We start from the raw sequence: 19,005 nt of genomic DNA on the forward strand, positions 1-19,005 counted from the left end.
GTCTTATGCTGCCACTTGGCGCTGGATTCTCTGCGTTTCCGGGAGCGGAAGAGTTAACTCGGTCAGCGCCATTTTAGGGAGAGGCAGTTGAAACACAAAGATCTCATAATATCTGTAAACTTGTACTCGCTGAAATTGAATGAATGGGTCTTGTTTTTAACACCCTTTCTAAATTTTTTGCAGTATATTCTGCTTTAAGTGATTCCATGCATGCCGAATATTTTTGGTAATTTGATCCTCTCTCTCCGTGTCCTCCCCCTAAAATGTTCCACGTTAGAAAAAATCAATAATCGTATGGGAGAATAACACAGGCAATTGACCTACTTCACCAGTCATCGCTATTTTACTACTTTTATGACTTGGGAGAGATTACGTCATGCACGTCTGGAATGTGTCTTTTTTATGATTATATAATTAATAAATTACACATATTGATAAAATATTTATAAATGTGTCAGTAAAAAAAGGAACATTGCTTTTTAGAAATAATGAAAAAATATGTTAAAGACCCAACATAAGATAAAAACGACTTTTTTTCTTTTATATGCAAATTAGATTGTCTTTAGTAATAAAGCTGACAGGAAGTGATGCTCAAACCTGAGATTTCAAGGGTGGTGATCTTGATTAATCTGTATTTTGATATTTAATAAATTTGATAATATCAATAAAAGTAAAATATAATTGAAGCTACCAAATCAAGTATTCCTCAAGAGTTTTTTTTTCTAATTAGGCCACACTTTTTTATTTTTATGGATGACATCCTCTGGGGACCCCAAAATCGGTGCGAGCGGGCGAAAAAAAAAAAACAGTCCAAAAAAAAAATGCTTAAGAAAAGTTATGTTTTCAGTACACAGTTTTCAGAAACACTAATTTACCACAGAAACACGTATCAAACTAACAACATGTCTTTATCCATGCTCTCAAAATATTAAAGCATTGTGAATAGGGCCTACTTCGTAGAAAGGTAAAAAGTCATGAATATATATATGCTGCATTTTACCAAATCTATTTAAGGTTATTTCATGCATTCTGTTGGTATAGCAATCAATAAAACAAATATCAAATAAACAGAGTGTCTTTATTTGCACTCTCAGAAAATTTAAGCATTGTGAACACTTCACAGAATTGTTAAAAAATGAAGCAAAGATAGGCCTATGCTTCCTACTACCAAATCTAAAAAAGGTAATTTCGGTCGATGCCATTTTGTCTACTTCGACTCACACGTAGCAGCCAACTATTGGGTGGCCTGTCCGACCTTCAGTCCACCAAATACCACGACGCTCTTGTCGACCCTTTTTTCGCTACAAAAAAAACCTTGGTAAGCCTATGTGCTGCTTTGGACAGAATGTCACTGAAATTTTCCGGGCGATGATCGCTGGCCGCGGCCAGCCTTTCGTATAATTGTAAAAAGGTGATATCTCCATGTCCAATATCAATGGCAAACCAATCCAAAACGACGGCCCCCGTTCTCTTTATGACTTTAATTGTCGTGTATTTTGAAATTAATGCTAGAGATGAATTTGATGGCCAAGCGGCCATATTTCCACGTGGTGATAATACACATGCGCAGAAAGCTCATTTTCCGCACTCGAAACTACTCGGATGTCTCCGCAGTCGACAATGACAGCATGGAGCTTGCGGAATTAGCCGAGGATTGCCGATTGCATTTTCCGGCAAATTCAATAACGACGTTTGCGACAACCGACTTCCTTGGAGGGGGGGGGAGTAGGGGGAATTTTTTTTTTTTTTTTTTGAGAACGGACGAAAATCGGTGCGCGCGCAGGATGTCATCCATAAAATTTAAAAAGTGTGGCCTTACGAACCAATGCTCGACTCGCTCCTGGGATGAATTTAGTAACAGCCAGAAGGGCCTGAGAGTACTCCCCCCCCCCCCCCCATACTCCAATGTGTTGTACATGTATGCCCTATCCAGACAACGTTTACCTTCTACACACTGTTACTTTACTTTACTTATATCTATTCTGTATCCTTTTCCTTTTTATGAATTAATGATTCCTAATATTGAGGTGCTTATAAAAAGTAACTGCTATATATCTTTATTGAGAGACTGATCATAAAGTACGGGGCGGAGAAAGTAGGGGTGGGTCACATTTTTTGACTACTAAAAGGGGTGGGCCCATAAAAATTAAGCCATTCATTAAGGGTGGGGCACAAGCTAACTAAGCTTTATTTTTGGCACCTACTATGTAATTGCACCTACTACTGTATGCAAATTTTGAGAACAACTATACTATACTTGAAGGAAAACAGTCTGAAAGAGGTCTGTTTCTGGTTCTCCTTTTTTTCCAAGCATTTTAAAAAACAAACAACAAAAAATTCTTGTAGTTATTAAAGAACAGCTATATAAGCATATCATTGAGAAGGTGCGTCATTCAGTAATTCATTTAAAAACATATCCGTGGCAGAGGCGGATCCAGGATTATTTGAAGGGGGAGGGGGGGTCCAGAACGATAGACCTTGGATGCGAAACCGACTATCGCCCCCTTGACGTAGGGTTCGGGGCCTGCTTAAGGGCCCCGAAAAAATTTTGGTGTTATGGAGGGCAAATGGTTTTAGACTTTTTACCGGCTTAAATGTATGCCCCGCCTACTAAAAGCTGTAAGGGGATAATTAACTATTGTGCGCTCGGCTGACAGCAATTTAGCGTGAACCCCCAGGGATTTAGGTCGATCCAGATGGATCGATCTAAATCTGTGGGAATGCAGTCCTAATCAGGTTCTCTACATGAAAGGAAATAAATCCAAATACCAGATTTTGACCGTCAGTTCTGAACTCTCGATATGGAGAGAGTCTATTTATAATGGTGCTGATTACTGGGTATTATAGAGTGGGGGGGGGGGGAGGGGGGGAGACGTCCAGGGCCCCGTAACTCGAAAGCATCGCGCATTGCGACCGAGCGCAAGCGTCTAGATTTGCCCATACTCACCACATTCATGTACATGTTTAATACATTGTAGCCATCTCGGCCTATTCGCAATACGCGATGCTTTCGAGTTACCGAGCCCAGATGTCTTGGAGACGACTTTTTCTCTTTGCTCCAGATCTCGCTTTCATGAACTTGGATGATTCATGATTTTTATTTATATTATTGAGTCACTGAACATTCATCTTCATCTTTGTTGTTTTGTTATAACGAATAACGACATGAAAAATATTTTTTTCACAAATAATTAAGCTTTGCGCTCATTTGCAGTTTAACTTTATGTAGAAATACTCTCTCTCTCTCTCTCTCTCTCTGTGTGTGTGTGTGTGTGTAGTAGTTACGAAGTAATAATTCATATTCTGACAGAGGTACAAAGAAAATGTAAGCACTACAAAGATGAAGCAAGTAAATTCATCATTTGTCTTCGTCATGATTTCAGAACTTTCATCTTCTCCGAAATCACATTAATCTGCAAAAGTTTACCCAATTTTGATAATTATTCGAGACCTTTTACTTTGGGCCAGCGAGTTGTTAAGTAGGCCACTTTCAGGAAAGTTTCAGAAGAATGACTGTACCCTTTCTTAAAGTTATAGATATACCCGCGTGTGTATTTAGGAGTGATCTTCTGTGCCAGCAAAAAATCTATCATTTGTCTGTACAAATCCCAGGAAAGGTTGCCATAGTTACTGTAGATGCACAGGGATTAGATGCAGTCTGTCTGTGAAGCGGCTGATGCGAAGCCGACCCCACCTCCCCCCTTAGCGTGGGGTCGAGGCCCTATGAAGGACCCCTAAAATTTCGGTATTTCAGAAGGCAAACGGTGCCTATTGATTCAAAATTTTAATTTCAAGAGGAGACCATTGGTGTAATTTTTTTTTTCAGAAATCGAAGGGGGGTCAAGACCCCTTGACACCCCTCCCCCCTAAATCCGCCACTGGTATTAAACTATACAATGTAATTTCTTTGGCTCTCATTTGAAAAAGGATGTCCTTTTTGAATGTGGTAGACATCATGTTTGTAAAATTTGACGTCATTTACAATGACTAGTTAGAAAACAAGTCTAAATTGACAAGGTTTGAAATTTATAGTTGTAGAAAATAAAAAAAAAAACTATCAAATTCATATAGGTGACTGCATGTTTTAATTTTTTTTCTGCAATCCAAATGCAGTAAATTACCAGTTGACTTTATTTTTACTTTTTAACTAAGAGCATATTCATTTATCTCGTTTCTAAAAAATTAACTGCATGATATATATTTGTCATTTTTATTGCAGACTAAACTGTTATCCGAAAATTATTTTTTCTGTGAACACATGAAATGAATAATCAAGAAAATTCAGATGCAACACTCGTGATAAACATATTTGGTTAAAAATATAATCATGGTTGTCGTGAGGTACCAGCTAACATCACTGTGAGTTCCAGTCTTTAGTGAAGTAGAATGTACCTCGACGAAGAGAGATTTTCATCATGTCACCAAAACCTATAAGTATTTCACTCGGGGATCTAAGACTTTGTGTTGAAAGATTTGTGGTAGACGTCACAACCATGTTAAGACAAGACAAACGTCAGAATATTACCGCGTATAAAAAGTAATCGGGAATAGGTGTAGTCTGTCTGTGTTTCTGAAAAATAAATCACACCTGTCCTCGCCCCTTCACCTAACCCCAGCAGCTGAAGTCGCATAAACAAGGGCACTGTGAGGGCGTTTTGAACTATTTTATCCACGCTTTACTGCAGTAAAATAAACCAACAAAATAGTTACAAGAGCAAAGTAGCGGTTTGTTTTTTAAATAGGATAGTAATATTTTTGTTAACAATTATATTTTTCTTTCCCATCCACTTATCTTATTATTGTCCTTGCTGACAATTACCCCCACAAAAATTAAACCACTTACCTCAACCACGAATGTCACCTTTAATGAAGATGAATTAGTATCGTTTAATTAATTAATTTATTTATTTGCAGAAAGTCTTTGATAGTAAAAGAACCTGTCAATATTCCACACATAATGCAAAAACATTTATTCTTCCTTCTTCCACGCACATACTGGGGTACATAGTTGAACTAATTTTGAAATGACCCATGCGCTACCTCCAGAATAACGTCAAATGTCATATTTCTTTACTTGAATCTGCTTTTTAAATTGGATGCTTTTGCTAAATTCTTCTTTTTACAAAATAGTTTGTAATCTAGAGTGTCGTATTAGAGACGCTGAAGGGTTCAAAAAGAGAACTAGTTTTGGAAACATGTTGCACATATTCTCTTGAAATATTTTGCAATTTAATTACTAACTTCAGATTTTAGCGCTCTCTTTCGGCGTACTCACTGTTTCACAGCGAGAGAAATCACAGTGCGCGATGATTGACGTTTGTTTATATAACCTGCCAATCGATCTGTTATTTTTTGACAGCAACTATCAAAACTAGCTGAATTTGATTGGCACCTTGTCAATCAAAGGGTGTAGGAAGCTTGAACTAAATGTGTTCGACGACTATAGTGATCCACCGTGTAATGATTGTGATTGACGTTTGTTTATATAACCTGCCAATCAAGCTGTTATTATTTGACAGCAGCTATTAAAACTAATGAATTTGATTGGCATCTTGTCAATCAAAGGATATAGGGGGTTTTACATGTTCGGAGAGAAGAGTGTAGTAATTGTGTTTGACGTTGTTTAAAAAAAACTGTCATTCATAGTCGTGTGCGATTAACACTTTTCATCAAAGCTGAATTAGCCTGTTTGAATTTGACACATTCCTGTCTATATCAATATATGTCGTAACATTCTGAAGGTGTAGCGCATTTTCTTTTCTTTTTTTTTTCTTGCAGCGCGTTAAAAAACATCGGTTTTTTTTATTTCAACCGAGAGACTGAAATTTAACAACGTGAAAGAGTCCCGGGTTCTTTCACAGGCGTTTTTAATTGTACTAAAAATCAGTTGTCATTCTTTTTCTGGATATGATGTAAAATGACTATACATGAATTAACGTTGTTGTCGATGTTTGTTGCTCCATGATCCTTTCTTTGGTGCTCGTACGAAATCGGAACTTCGTATACGAACTGAACATATTACTTTAATCATACTCATGTTCTTTTACACCCGATGAATATTTTTGGGTCATTTTTAGAGAACGAATGGTATAAAAAGTAAAACCTTGCCATCTTTTTCATGAGCTACGGAGAGAGAAATGCCGAGATAATGATGTTAGTGACCAGGTAAAATTAAAAACTACCGGTTTTGTTCGTTCCTTATAAAGGGCCGGGGCAATAAGTAGCCCGTCTCTGTATATTGACAGGAGCGTGCGTGAAAACTGTTGTTTTCAATTAAACTACACAATTAAAACTGACAAATTAAAACTGAAAACAATTTTATGCAATGCGTTTACAATCTTTCGAGCTTAAATATGCGATATATTTTTAGTAGTATAAAATTAAGTATAAAAACTCCAGATTTCAATTACGTGTGAATAGGAATAAGTCGGGCTGGTCTAATCAAAGACTTGAAATTCTTGGTTTAATTTAATGAAGTTGTTTTTAAAGCCCCCTGCCCACTTTTTCCCGTCAACACAGGAAGGGACAGGCTTCTATTTCTTCTTCTCCTTCTTCTTCTTTTTTTTGTGGGAGCGAAAACTGGTCGAAATTTAACACTTTTTGAGACCTTTCCTGCCATCCGTAATCACAACGCATGGATTTGTGCTTGTCGTCGCAATGAGGCCGAGACCGCAGCACAGGCAGCCTGAGCAGTGGCTTGTTTAGGGGGGTCTCAGGGGGGTCCTGCCCCCACCCCTTCAGTTTCTGGATATTAAACCACACCAATACTCCTCTCTTGACCAGCTTAATCATAGTTCTAGACCGTAGCAAATGGCACTGTTCGCCCTCTAAAATACCAAAAATTATCGGTACCCTTCAGCGGGCCCCGAACCCCACGTCAAAGGGGATGGAGGAGGGGGCGAGGGTCAGTTTCGCATCTGAGGCCTGTCATCCGCCCCTGAGTAAACTGTTACCATTCGTGCATGATAACTGGTTATTCACTGGTACATGGAAGTATTGGCAAGTGCGACCGCCCATCACATAACCCCAGCAGTCGAGTTAAAACTGGCGGCGAATGAAAATGTGTTCGAATTTTACATTCTTTCCTCCCATTCCTAACCTGGCATGGTTGATCAACTTTATTCAGGTGTAGATAAGGTGAGCTGAAAACCTGGTTTTTTAATTTCTTTTTCAGACAGCTCTCAGTCAAATTTATACTTCCGGGGCCGTGGCTCTCTTCGACGTATTTCCTCTTCGACAGCTTTACAGGGGCGGATCCAGGGTTATTTGAAGGTGGTGGTGGTGGTGGTGGTGGGGGGGGGGGGGGGGGGGGGGGTCCGCGGATGCGAAATCAACACCCACCCCCTTTTACATGGCGTGGGGTTCTACCGGTGAAGGGCCCTAAAACTTTTGGTATTTTTAGAGGGCGAACGGTGCCATTTGGTATTTGATACGGTTTAGCACTGTAAATCAGCTAGTCAATATTCTAAATCCAATAGGGGAATATTAGTGTGATTTTTTTCAGAACCCTCCCCCCTCCAAATCCGCCACTGCTTTTACTAACACTACCCGCTGATCTTTTAGCTCTAACACCCATTTTAACCACAAAACATACAGATTATCCAACACTACCAGAGCGGATGAATGTTAGTGCTATAGGTTTTGCTTCGTTGGTGTTAAATAACTGTGTGGTGCGTTGGCTAATCCGTGGGTTTTGTGGTTAATATAGGCGTTAGTACTAAAGATTTGCAGCTAGTGTCAGTAAACGCCTGATCCGTTTATAAGGCCTGGAAGTCCCAAACAAAATTTTATTGAAACTGCTGCCATAAATGATAACTTGATAAGTCAACTTACATTTCTTGATCCTCTTCCCAAAGCAATTTCGTTGATGTATAATTAAAAAAAGCTTCAAATTTTCTTATTCATCTTGGTCTTTAGATAATCTAAGAGATCAAATATCTATCCAGGTATCAGGACGCCCCCCCCCCCGGACAATCCCCCTGTAATGAATTTAATAATGAAAATGAAAATGCCATATTGAGAAAAATTATAAATGCCTGCTTTTAATAAAACTCTATCTCCAGGTGATGGGTAAGCAGATAACCTCACTCTACAGGTATCTCTTTGATGAAATTACTGGAAGTTTTAATTGTTTTACCACTGCCCCATGACAGAAATAAACAAGCTCCGAAATTTATCATCTTTTTTTCTAATTTCATTTTTGCCCCCCATCCACGGCCTTCTCCACATCCCTTCCCCTCCCCACGGCCTTTTCCACTTCCCTGCCCCTCCCCACGGCCTTTTCCACTTCGCTGCCCCTCCCCACGCCCTTCTCCACGTCCCTGCCCCTCCACACGGTCTTCTCCACATCCCTGCCCCTCGCCACGACCTTCTCCCCGTCCCTGCCCCTCCCAGCGGCCTTCTCCACATCCCTGCCCCTCCCCACGACCTTCTCCACGTCCCTGCCCCTCCCAGCGGCCTTCTCCACATCCCTGCCCCTCCCCACGGCCTTCTCCACATTCCTGCCCCTCCCCACGGCCTTCTCCACGTCCCTGCCCCTCCCCACGGCCTTCTCCACATTCATGCCCCTCCCCACGGCCTTCTCCACGTCCCTGCCCCTCCCCACGGCCTTCTCCACATTCATGCCCCTCCCCACGGCCTTCTCCACGTCCCTGCCCCTCCCCACGGCCTTCTCCACGTCTCTACCCCTCCCCGCGGCCTTCCCCACGGATTTACACCTCCCTGCAGCCTTCTCCACGCCCCCCCCCCCCCCCCCCCCCCCCACGGCCTTCTCCACGTGAGGTACATAGTTGTATTTCATGTGCCATTTCTACACTAGGCGAGTACAGCTGTGTAACATGAATGGAGAAAGTTCGGCTATTGCCTGCTGGATTTTTTTTTTTTTTGTATTACCGCCAAATTCTATAAAAATTTCTTAATTTTCTCAAGCAGATGTTTTTTTGTTTTGTTTGCTTTTTAATTTGGGAAAATGCAACGATTGGCTAGAGAGCCGATTGTTCTCGTCTGCTGAACGTTATTGATATTTGATGGCCTTGTTATAAGCTCTCCAGGCTCCACCCTTAGTTCAGAAATGACCTAGAACATTGAGGCCCACATTCCGTCTTCCTTTTCTTATCTAACCAAATTAAATCAAGACAATATCAAATTGAGAGGTAGAATGGGGTTTAATAATTCTGCCAAACTGCCGTACACTAGTCCTTGGAGGGTGTCAACTACCAGAGTATAGAACTCAAACAAGACAGATAGGGCCTACATATAGGCCTACCGTTTTCAAAAAACTTCCTTCCTTTTAAATAATGAACAATGCTTATAAAATCAAATTCTTTTCAACCAATATATCATCAATTTATATTTGAATGCGCCTGATGTGCCCCGATTCTCCTCCGATATAGTGTGTTAGTTGTGACAGATATGTTGATTGCGTTTTCACTGCGGGTCTTTTTTTTTTCATCAACAGACTTGTTCTTTCGGATCGGAATACTATTTTCAAGCATTTCGCACGTTATGGAATATATCTAGGATTATTTACTACGTAACAAAATGCCATCTTCTCCCATTCAATCGCCACTGGCACCTTGCCTTACATATTCAAAGATTCAGTGAAGATTTTTCGGGATTGGAAAGCGCGGAATACATTTAGTTTTGCAAGTTAACACAATCGAAAAGGAGTGCATTTTAGTTTATTGGGTAAGTATAAAGACTTACCCAATAGACATTCATTTGGGCTTGTTGTATACATGTCGACTCTCCCGGATAATCTGGGAGTCTCCCGGATACAGAACGAATCTACCGGTCACCCGTACATGTAACCAAATCTCCCGGATAAAAGCGACTTTTACAAATTTTCACCACTGTCAGCTAACGCCCTGTCGATTTATTTTCAGAATAGTTGGGTGATCTCTTGAAAACTTCTCTTCTAATTGTTTGAGATAGGGGTCCCCCCCCCCCCCCCCCCGACTTTTACAAATATTCACCACTGTCAGCTAACGCCCTGTCGATTTATTTTCAGAATAGTTGGGTGATCTCTTGAAAACTTCTCTTCTAATTGTTTGAGATAGGGGTCCCCCCCCCCCCCCCCCCCGACTTTTACAAATATTCACCACTGTCAGCTAACGCCCTGTCGATTTATTTTCAGAATAGTTGGGTGATCTCTTGAAAACTTATCTTCTAATTGTTTGAGATAGGGGTCCCCCCCCCCCCCCCCCCCCCCCCCCCCCCCACTGAGCACCTGAGCACAACCCCCCCCTTATTGAGCAAAATTTTAGAATCTCCAGATTTTAGATTTCCAGAGGTGGGCATCTCTGTTATTTGACACCTGGCAGGATCAGGTATACAATATATATGTGAGTAGAAAAGTAGAAAATTTCATGCCTAGAAAACTTTGATTATATCTGGTTTTCTTAGAATGTGTTTCCATAGTAACAAAGCTTCCATGGATACCCATCTGTTGCTGCATGATTGTCAAATATGGCCTTATGGGCCATTTTAAAATTTTTGAATGAAATTTAAGACATTTTGTAAAAACTGCTGCAATGTAAAACTTATAACACTGTTTTATCTCCCCACAAGGTTGTTCGTAACTGCAAAAAAAAAGTTTAAAGTATTAAAAAAAAGTAAAAGTGAAAAGCTGAAAATATAGCCAAAATGTCATGAGCATAACACTGTTTAGCTGCAATTGATTCAAACTTTTTAAAGGTCACATTATTTAAAAACTGTACATGGCATTTGTTCAACTTATTGCTTGTAGTTAAACAAGTTATCCACTGGATCTAACCCTCCCCCTCCCCCCCCCCCCCCCCCCCCCCCCCCCCAATGATTTTTCCTGGGGTAAGGAGCAATTTTTTCCTACTCACTAACTGCTTGACCCATGGATTCTATGTTTATTCCGTTTTTAGTTTAAAATGACTGGCCAGTGAAATAGATCATCTACGGTCACACACATTGCCTAGTTTTCACACAAGAAAATAGGTTGTTCAGTATTGCAGCCCTGTGCCATGTATAATTATAGACCTTGCAAGCTGGCACTGGCTAGGTGCTAAGAAAATAATAATGACACTAGGTATGCACCAGATAGGTGACTTTTGATCTATTTTTTTTTTTGTTCAATATAACTGTTATATGATGATTCTAAAGAAAAAATGTGACAAAACCCGTGTCTTGTTATTACAAATAGTAATGCAGTAGGTGAAAATGTGTAGTTTATTCAAAAATTTACTTGGACCTCAGTAAATCCAGTAGATTTTAGGAAACTGGTGGTCCAATTGGCCAGAAAACTGAAAAGTTTATGGCAAAGATTGTACTAATAAAGGAGCCTTTTTTCAAATTTAAAGATCAATATCAAATTTACCAAAATATAGCTTAGATAATTTTTTTCTATTGTGTTACACGTATAAGATTTTCGTAAATTTATACTTTTTAAACCATCAGTTAAATTTACGTTTTTGTGTCATCACAAGTGCCTTTGGGTGGCAGAGGGTTAATGCTGCCCTTCCATTATAGTCCTCATGTCAAATATATACATATGTGAGGAGTGAAACTATGCTAAATGCAGGGATATTTTATCCCACTGGAAATGAAGCAGTGGGATTTTTGCCTATGAGTGGGATTTTTTTGGTAATCATGTTTTAATACATTTGATGGTCATCAATATTGTAATACTAGAGGTAAATTACATATTGATTTGGTGCTTTATTCTTTTTTTTTTTTATTCAATCTGATTTTTTTTCTCTTTAATAACAATAAAACCTGTAGTGATGTTTCAAACCACATCCATATCAGGAGGGCCTGTTTTATTGACAGAAACAACAGTTTAATTCTCATGCACTGTCTCATAAAAGCAAAGTCAGTTTACTTATGATTACAAGTGGAAAATCACCCTCTGCTTTTTTGCCTCCAATTTTTTAGACAACTAACAAAATCAAAGTAATCCCTTCCTTCTATTTTTATTCTCATGAGTGCATCAATTTTCTCTGGATTGAGTCTATTTCTTAGTGCAGTTGTAATTAATTTTTTTCCAATCCGCTGTGTGCACTGGATGTGCCAGTGCCAAAGAGGCTAACATTATGAGATTTGGAAATTGATCCTTATGATCAGTAGCTATCAATTCCCAGAGTTTTGCAGTTGAATGCCTTGGGTAACACTGAGTAAGAAGATCATTTTTTTACAATTCTCCATTCTTTCTTCACCTCTTGAGCATCAATAAGGGTCTTGGACACAGATTCCTTTGAATTCATTGTGTGCATTTTCTCCCCAAAGTGAGATGTCAGCATTTCCATGGATTCATCCCCCCAACACTGCAGCTCATCCTGACTGAGTAGAGAAATGGGCTTCATCCCCAAAACACAGAAAGAGGACATCAGCTCCTGGTCAGGGAATCTGGGAATAATACAATACAGAACTAAATTCTAAGATGCACACAAAGTAAAAACTTCTTTTTAATAAAAAGAAAAATTAAATTATTGATTTGAAAATAATTATAAATAATAATATTTGGCTATAATTGAAAAAGTCATTAAATTTGTTATAAATCAAAGCGAGTACTTAAAAAGGAATGAATAATTTAAGAAAACTCATAATCTTTAATGGCACAACTTGTAATGTATTGGGGAAATCAATTAATATCATATGGGTTTAAAATCAAAATATTAATTAAGATTATCAAGCATAGCTTGGATGGAATCCCTTTTAATAACCTCAGTCTTGTACTTTGAGTGTGCAACCACATGGTTCACTTTGAAAGTAGCTCCAATAAGGTGCTCCTCTAATTGTTTGCTAAAGGTCTAGATGCACAGATCCATCTTTAATGACCTTCAAGTCCATTTTGCAGCTATCCACAACTGGCTGGAAGTCATGTTTAATTTGCATAAATTTAACACCAAGCCTTTGGTTGGTTTCTAGAGACTCACTACAATCTATGTGATCTCTACCTTTATTCTGTACAATCCAGGTATTGGTGTCACTGGTCCACTTCTATCTGCTGACTATATGTTCTACTCTACACTACTTCTGACTACTTCATGTGAAGACACAAGACTCTAATGACAGTATATTGCAAATTCTTCTCCTTATATACTAATACATAAGGACAATTACATTACAGTGATTCCTTAACAAGTCAGAGATATTGAAGCCAGTTAACAGAATTAAGACATACTGCAGGAGACCTTTAACACAATTAGACCAAGGCGGATTTAAACTTTAAATAGAAGATGAAGCCATAAATGAAGTTATTCAGTCCTGAAAACATCCTGCAGAACTTTAATGTAATTTTAACTTGGACATCTAAATACATTTATTATACACTGACATCTGACTTGATTTGTGTAGAAGTTTAATGTAATTTACTGAAATATATTTACTTAATATAATTTTAAGACATCTAAACATAATTTAATTACATATAACTTGAACTAAAATAGGGATTTTCTGAAATTAAATTTGGCCATGAAATCACCTCTATGATAAATTAATAACAGAAAACTATTTTTGTCAACCTAAAACTGAAAGCTGTACTTCTTGTTTGTTTCAGTATGTTATAGCAAAAACTTAAAACTTTTGAAAAGTACCGTAAGTTAAATCATTAGCACTAAATTTAATAAGTGACATAGTTATCATAAATAAACTTAAAAAGCCTGACTTTTACCTTTGCAGTTCCTATGTCAATGACTTTCATTTGGAAAAATAAACTCAGCTGATGATCAATTGTTTGTACCAATTTTCAGAAACTACACAGACCTAAGCTGTCATATTATAGTGAGGGATTACAATCAGCAACTCCTTTCATCTTTGGGAGTATGGGGTTAATCGGTGCATTTTCATGGGAGAAGCAATCATTAGATACCGAAACTGAAAACTCTCTCTAATTCTGGAACCGTAAAAGCTAGAGACCTTTTGTTTTTTGCATTTTTTGTAGAACTTGTCAAATGTAATACTGGAGGTGGTGTCCTTTTTTTTTTTTTTTGTTTTCGACATGGTTTTTTCATTGCACTATATAAAAAAATACAATGTTGCAATATTCAGTGGTGAAAATGAAATGTGAATTATTCCAAAATTAGCAGAGCTATGCCCATAGTTACTATTGAACTAAGGACGTCATATACTGGTAATCTAACTGTGACCTTAAAATTGACCTTTGACCTACTTTTCATTATGAACTGCACTTTGCAAGTTTTCCAATCTTCATGTCTCCAAAACTGGCAAAGATACACCCATAATTAATACCTTTTGTGTTACACGTGACTGGCCTTATTTTTCGAGCGTGGTACATTATTGGAGCGCAATATTCTGCGTGAAACGTGATTCAGGAACTTCTTTGTTACGCGTTATTAATTGGTACGAATTCATCAACGTGAGTCGTAAAAATGTTTAATTAGCATTAGAGTAATTTGTTCTAGATAGTCCCAAACTTTGTATCATGATTGTAGGGCGATCATTCACTGGAGATAAATTCAACAAACTCTTCAAACAAGGCAGGTAGAAAAGTGGAAATGTGAGTAGTTTGTTACTTTCCTGTTCTATTCGTATATCATCGCCTTAGTCTCTGTCACGGGAATCCTGACCAATAAGAATGGCTGAATATCTCTAAACAGACGATTCATGTCATTCAACATACGAAATTAATTATTCTGGGAATGTTATGAATTCTTTGCATTCCTGCAAGTATAGCAATTTTCTATCTTGATGAATGGTGATAGCTTTCAAATCCTCGTGATTGGTGATTGACCTGAATATATCTTCGTGATTGGTGATTGCCCTGTTTTAATTCTTCGTGATTGGTGATTAAGGGGGAGTATTTCTTACCCTCATTGAACTTGAAAATGATGTCATATACTGCCAATCTAACTGTGATCCTGAAATTGACCTTTGACCTAATTTTCACCATGAACTGAACTTTGCAAATTTTCTATCCCTTATATCTCAAAAACTGGCGATATTTTCACTTTTTTCCAAACTTGCTGTTCTTTTTCCAGATGAGCCTTTCCATTAGACACAATCAACTTTTAAATCCAACTTAATCAAAATTATTAATGTTTAGCTATTTTAGTCTGATAAATATATCACTTTTTAAAATTGAATTTCCATTTTTTTAAAAATACATTGTACATTTCTCTTCCAGGTGACCTTTTCCATACAGCGTGGGGGCTTTTTTGGTGAACTGATACTTCCTGTCTGGTCATGGCCAATTCCTATAGAAAAAACAGGCAGCAAAAGACAGCAGCAAGAGCAATGGATTGTGTCATCCATGTCTACAATAGGTAGTAGGCAAGCTTTGGGACATTGTCAAAAGGTGTGCTAAACCCCAATTCCAAAAACAAATTGTAAGGAGGAATCTGCATCTGGTATTAGTAGTAAGGAGAAGTCTTGAATGGGTATATATTGTTTCCCAGAAGACAATTATGGGTAATTTGTCACCTCTTACACAAACAAACTCAAATCATAACATTTGATGTTTAATATGAAGCTAATTAGATGTTGTGAAATTGAAAAAAAAAATGTTTTTGATAATTCTCAGTCTTCTCATACAAAATGTCAATAAGCTACACTTCTATTACACACAGTCAGCTGATAAGCTTATCACAGATTTTTATTATTGTAAAGTATCATTTGTCCAAATTCCACAAATAATGGACAAGATTTGTCAAAATTATTAACGTTTAACTATTTTATACCTTGGAATTTGGCAGTCTTTTCAGTGATATTTTCAGTTTTCTCAAATATATTGTCCAAAAAAAAAAAAAAAAAAAATCTTTTTCATTGAACCCAGTCAACTGATGAGCTTATCGCAGATTTTTTATTGATCTTAGGAATTATTTGTACAAATTTCACAAATATTGGACAAGATTTGTGAAAATTATTAACGTTTAACTATTTTATACCTTGGAATTTGGCAGTCTTTTCAGTGATATTTTCAGTTTTCTCAAATATATTGTCCAAAAAAAAAAAAAAAATCTTTTTCATTGAACCCAGTCAACTGATGAGCTTATCACAGATTTTTATTGTTGTTATGCATCATCTATCCAAATTTCACAAATATTAGACAAGATTTGTGAAAATTATTAACGTTTAACTATTTTAAGCCTTGGAATTTGGCAGTCTTTTCAATGTCATTTTCGGTTTTCTCACATTTATATGCTCTGAAAAATGTTTTTCATGAGATGCAGTCAACTGATGAGCTTATCACAGATTTTTGTTATTGCTAAGCATCATCTCTCCAAATTTCACAAATATTGAACAAGTTTTGTGAAAATTATTAATATTTAACTATTTTAAGGCACAGCATTTTGCAGTCTTTTCAGTTTCATTTTCAATTTTCTCAATTTTATTGTCCAAAAAAAAATCTTTTTAATGAGACACAGTCAACTGATGAGCTTATCACAGATTTTTATTGTTGTTATGCATCATCTATCCAAATTTCACAAATATTAGACAAGATTTGTGAAAATTATTAACGTTAAACTATTTTAAGCCATGGAATTTGGCAGTCTTTTCAATGTCATTTTCAGTTTTCTCACATTTATATGTTCTGAAAAATGTTTTTCATGAAACACAGTCAACTGATGAGCTTATCACAGATTTTTATTATTGTTATGCATCATCTGTCCAAATTTCACAAATATTAGACAAGATTTGTGAAAATTATTAACGTTTAACTATTTTCAGGCACCGCATTTTGCAGTCTTTTCAATGTCATTTTCAGTTTTCTCACATTTATATGTTCTGAAAAATGTTTTTCATGAAACACAGTCAACTGATGAGCTTATCACATATTTTTATTATTGTTATGCATCATCTGTCCAAATTTCACAAATATTAGACAAGATTTGTGAAAATTATTAACCTTTAACTATTTTAAGCCATGGAATTTGGCAGTCGTTTCAGTGTTATTTTCAGTTTTCTCAAATTTATTGTCCAAAAAAAATCTTTTTCATGAGACACAGTCAACTGATGAGCTTATCGCAGATTTTTATTGTTGTTATGCATCATCTATCCAAATTTCACAAATATTAGACAAGATTTACGAAAATTATTAACGTTTAACTATTTTAAGCCATGGAATTTGGCAGTCGTTTCAGTGTTATTTTCAGTTTTCTCAAATTAATTGTCCAAAAAAAATCTTTTTCATGAGACACAGTCAACTGATGAGCTCATCACAGATTTTTATTGTTGATATGCATCATCTGTCCAAATTTCACAAATATTAGACAAGATTTGTGAAAATTATTAACGTTTAACTATTTTAAGGCATGGAATTTGGCAGTCTTTGCAATGTCATTTTCAGTTTTTTCACATTTATATGCTCTGAAAAATGTTTTTCATGAAACACAGTCAACTGATGAGCTTATCACAGATTTTTATTATTGTTATGCATCATCTGTCCAAATTTCACAAATCTTGAACAAGATTTGTGAAAATTATTAACGTTTAACTATTTTAAGGCACCGCATTTTGCAGTCTTTTCAATGTCATTTTCTGTTTTCTCAATTTTATTGTCCAAAAAAATCTTTTTTATGAGACACAGTCAACTGATGAGCTTATCACAGATTTTTATTGTTGTTATGCATCATCTATCCAAATTTCACAAATATTAGACAAGATTTGTGAAAATTATTAACGTTTAACTATTTTAAGCCATGGAATTTGGCAGTCGTTTCAGTGTTATTTTCAGTTTTCTCAAATTTATTGTCCAAAAAAAATCTTTTTCATGAGACACAGTCAACTGATGAGCTTATCGCAGATTTTTATTGTTGTTATGCATCATCTATCCAAATTTCACAAATGTTAGACAAGATTTGTGAAAATTATTAACGTTTAACTATTTTAAGCCATGGAATTTGGCAGTCGTTTCAGTGTTATTTTCAGTTTTCTCAAATTAATTGTCCAAAAAAAATCTTTTTCATGAGACACAGTCTACTGATGAGCTTATCACAGATTTTTATTGTTGTTATGCATCATCTGTCCAAATTTCACAAATCTTGAACAAGATTTGTGAAAATTATTAACGTTTAACTATTTCAAGCCATGGAATTTTGCAGTCTTTGCAATGTCATTTTCATTTTTTTCACATTTATATGCTCTGAAAAATGTTTTTCATGAAACACGGTCAACTGATGAGCTTATCACAGATTTTTATTATTGTTATGCATCATCTGTCCAAATTTCACAAATCTGGAACAAGATTTGTGAAAATTATTAACGTTTAACTATTTTAAGGCACCGCATTTTGCAGTCTTTTCAATGTCATTTTCTGTTTTCTCAATTTTATTGTCCAAAAAAATCTTTTTTATGAGACACAGTCAACTGATGAGCTTATCACAGATTTTTATTGTTGATATGCATCATCTATCCAAATTTCACAAACATTAGACAAGATTTGTGAAAATTATTAACGTTTAACTATTTTAAGCCATGGAATTTGGCAGTCTTTTCAATGTCATTTTCAGTTTTCTCACATTTATATGCCCTGAAAAATGTTTTTCATGAGATGCAGTCAACTGATGAGCTTATCACATATTTTTATTATTGTTAAGCATCATCTCTCCAAATTTCACAAATATTGAACAAGTTTTGTGAATATTATTAACATTTAACTATTTTAAGGCACCGCATTTTGCAGTCTTCTCAGTGTCATTTTCAATTTTCTCAAATTTATTGTCCAAAAAAATCTTTTTAATGAGACACAGTCAACTGATGAGCTTATCACAGATTTGTATTGTTGTTATGCATCATCTATCCAAATTTCACAAATATTAAACAAGATTTGTGAAAATTATTAATGTTTAACTATTTTAAGCCATGGAATTTGGCAGTCTTTTCAATGTCATTTTCAGTTTTCTCACATTTATATGCTCTGAAAAATGTTTTTCATGAGACATATTCAATTGATGAGCTTATCACAGATTTTTATTATTGTTATGCATCATCTGTCTAAATTTCACAAATATTGAACAAGTTTTGTGAAAATTATTAACGTTTAACTATTTTAAGGCACCGCATTTTGCAGTCTTC

At 36.4% G+C, this 19,005-nt stretch overlaps 1 long non-coding RNA gene across 3 annotated transcripts in view; it reads right to left on the reverse strand.

Annotated features, from left to right (window-relative positions):
- Positions 1-11,751: 11,751 nt before the first annotated feature.
- LOC147763589 (uncharacterized) overlaps positions 11,752-19,005 on the reverse strand; it is a 144,862-nt gene continuing 137,608 nt past the window's right edge. The window contains exons 2-3 of one of the 3 annotated variants that reach the window (XR_015333010.1): positions 12,693-12,840; positions 11,752-12,375 (exon numbers count right to left, since the gene is read on the reverse strand). This is a non-coding gene — a long non-coding RNA (uncharacterized LOC147763589). Of the gene's footprint in view, positions 12,376-12,692; positions 13,345-19,005 lie in introns of those variants that run through there. The other 2 variants (XR_015333011.1, XR_015333009.1) reach the window with 2 other exon arrangements.

This window comes from Lingula anatina, chromosome 2 (assembly GCF_051362555.1).
Source record: "Lingula anatina isolate TDL-2025a chromosome 2, LinAna3.0, whole genome shotgun sequence".
Classification (NCBI taxonomy): Eukaryota; Metazoa; Brachiopoda; class Lingulata; order Lingulida; family Lingulidae; genus Lingula; species Lingula anatina.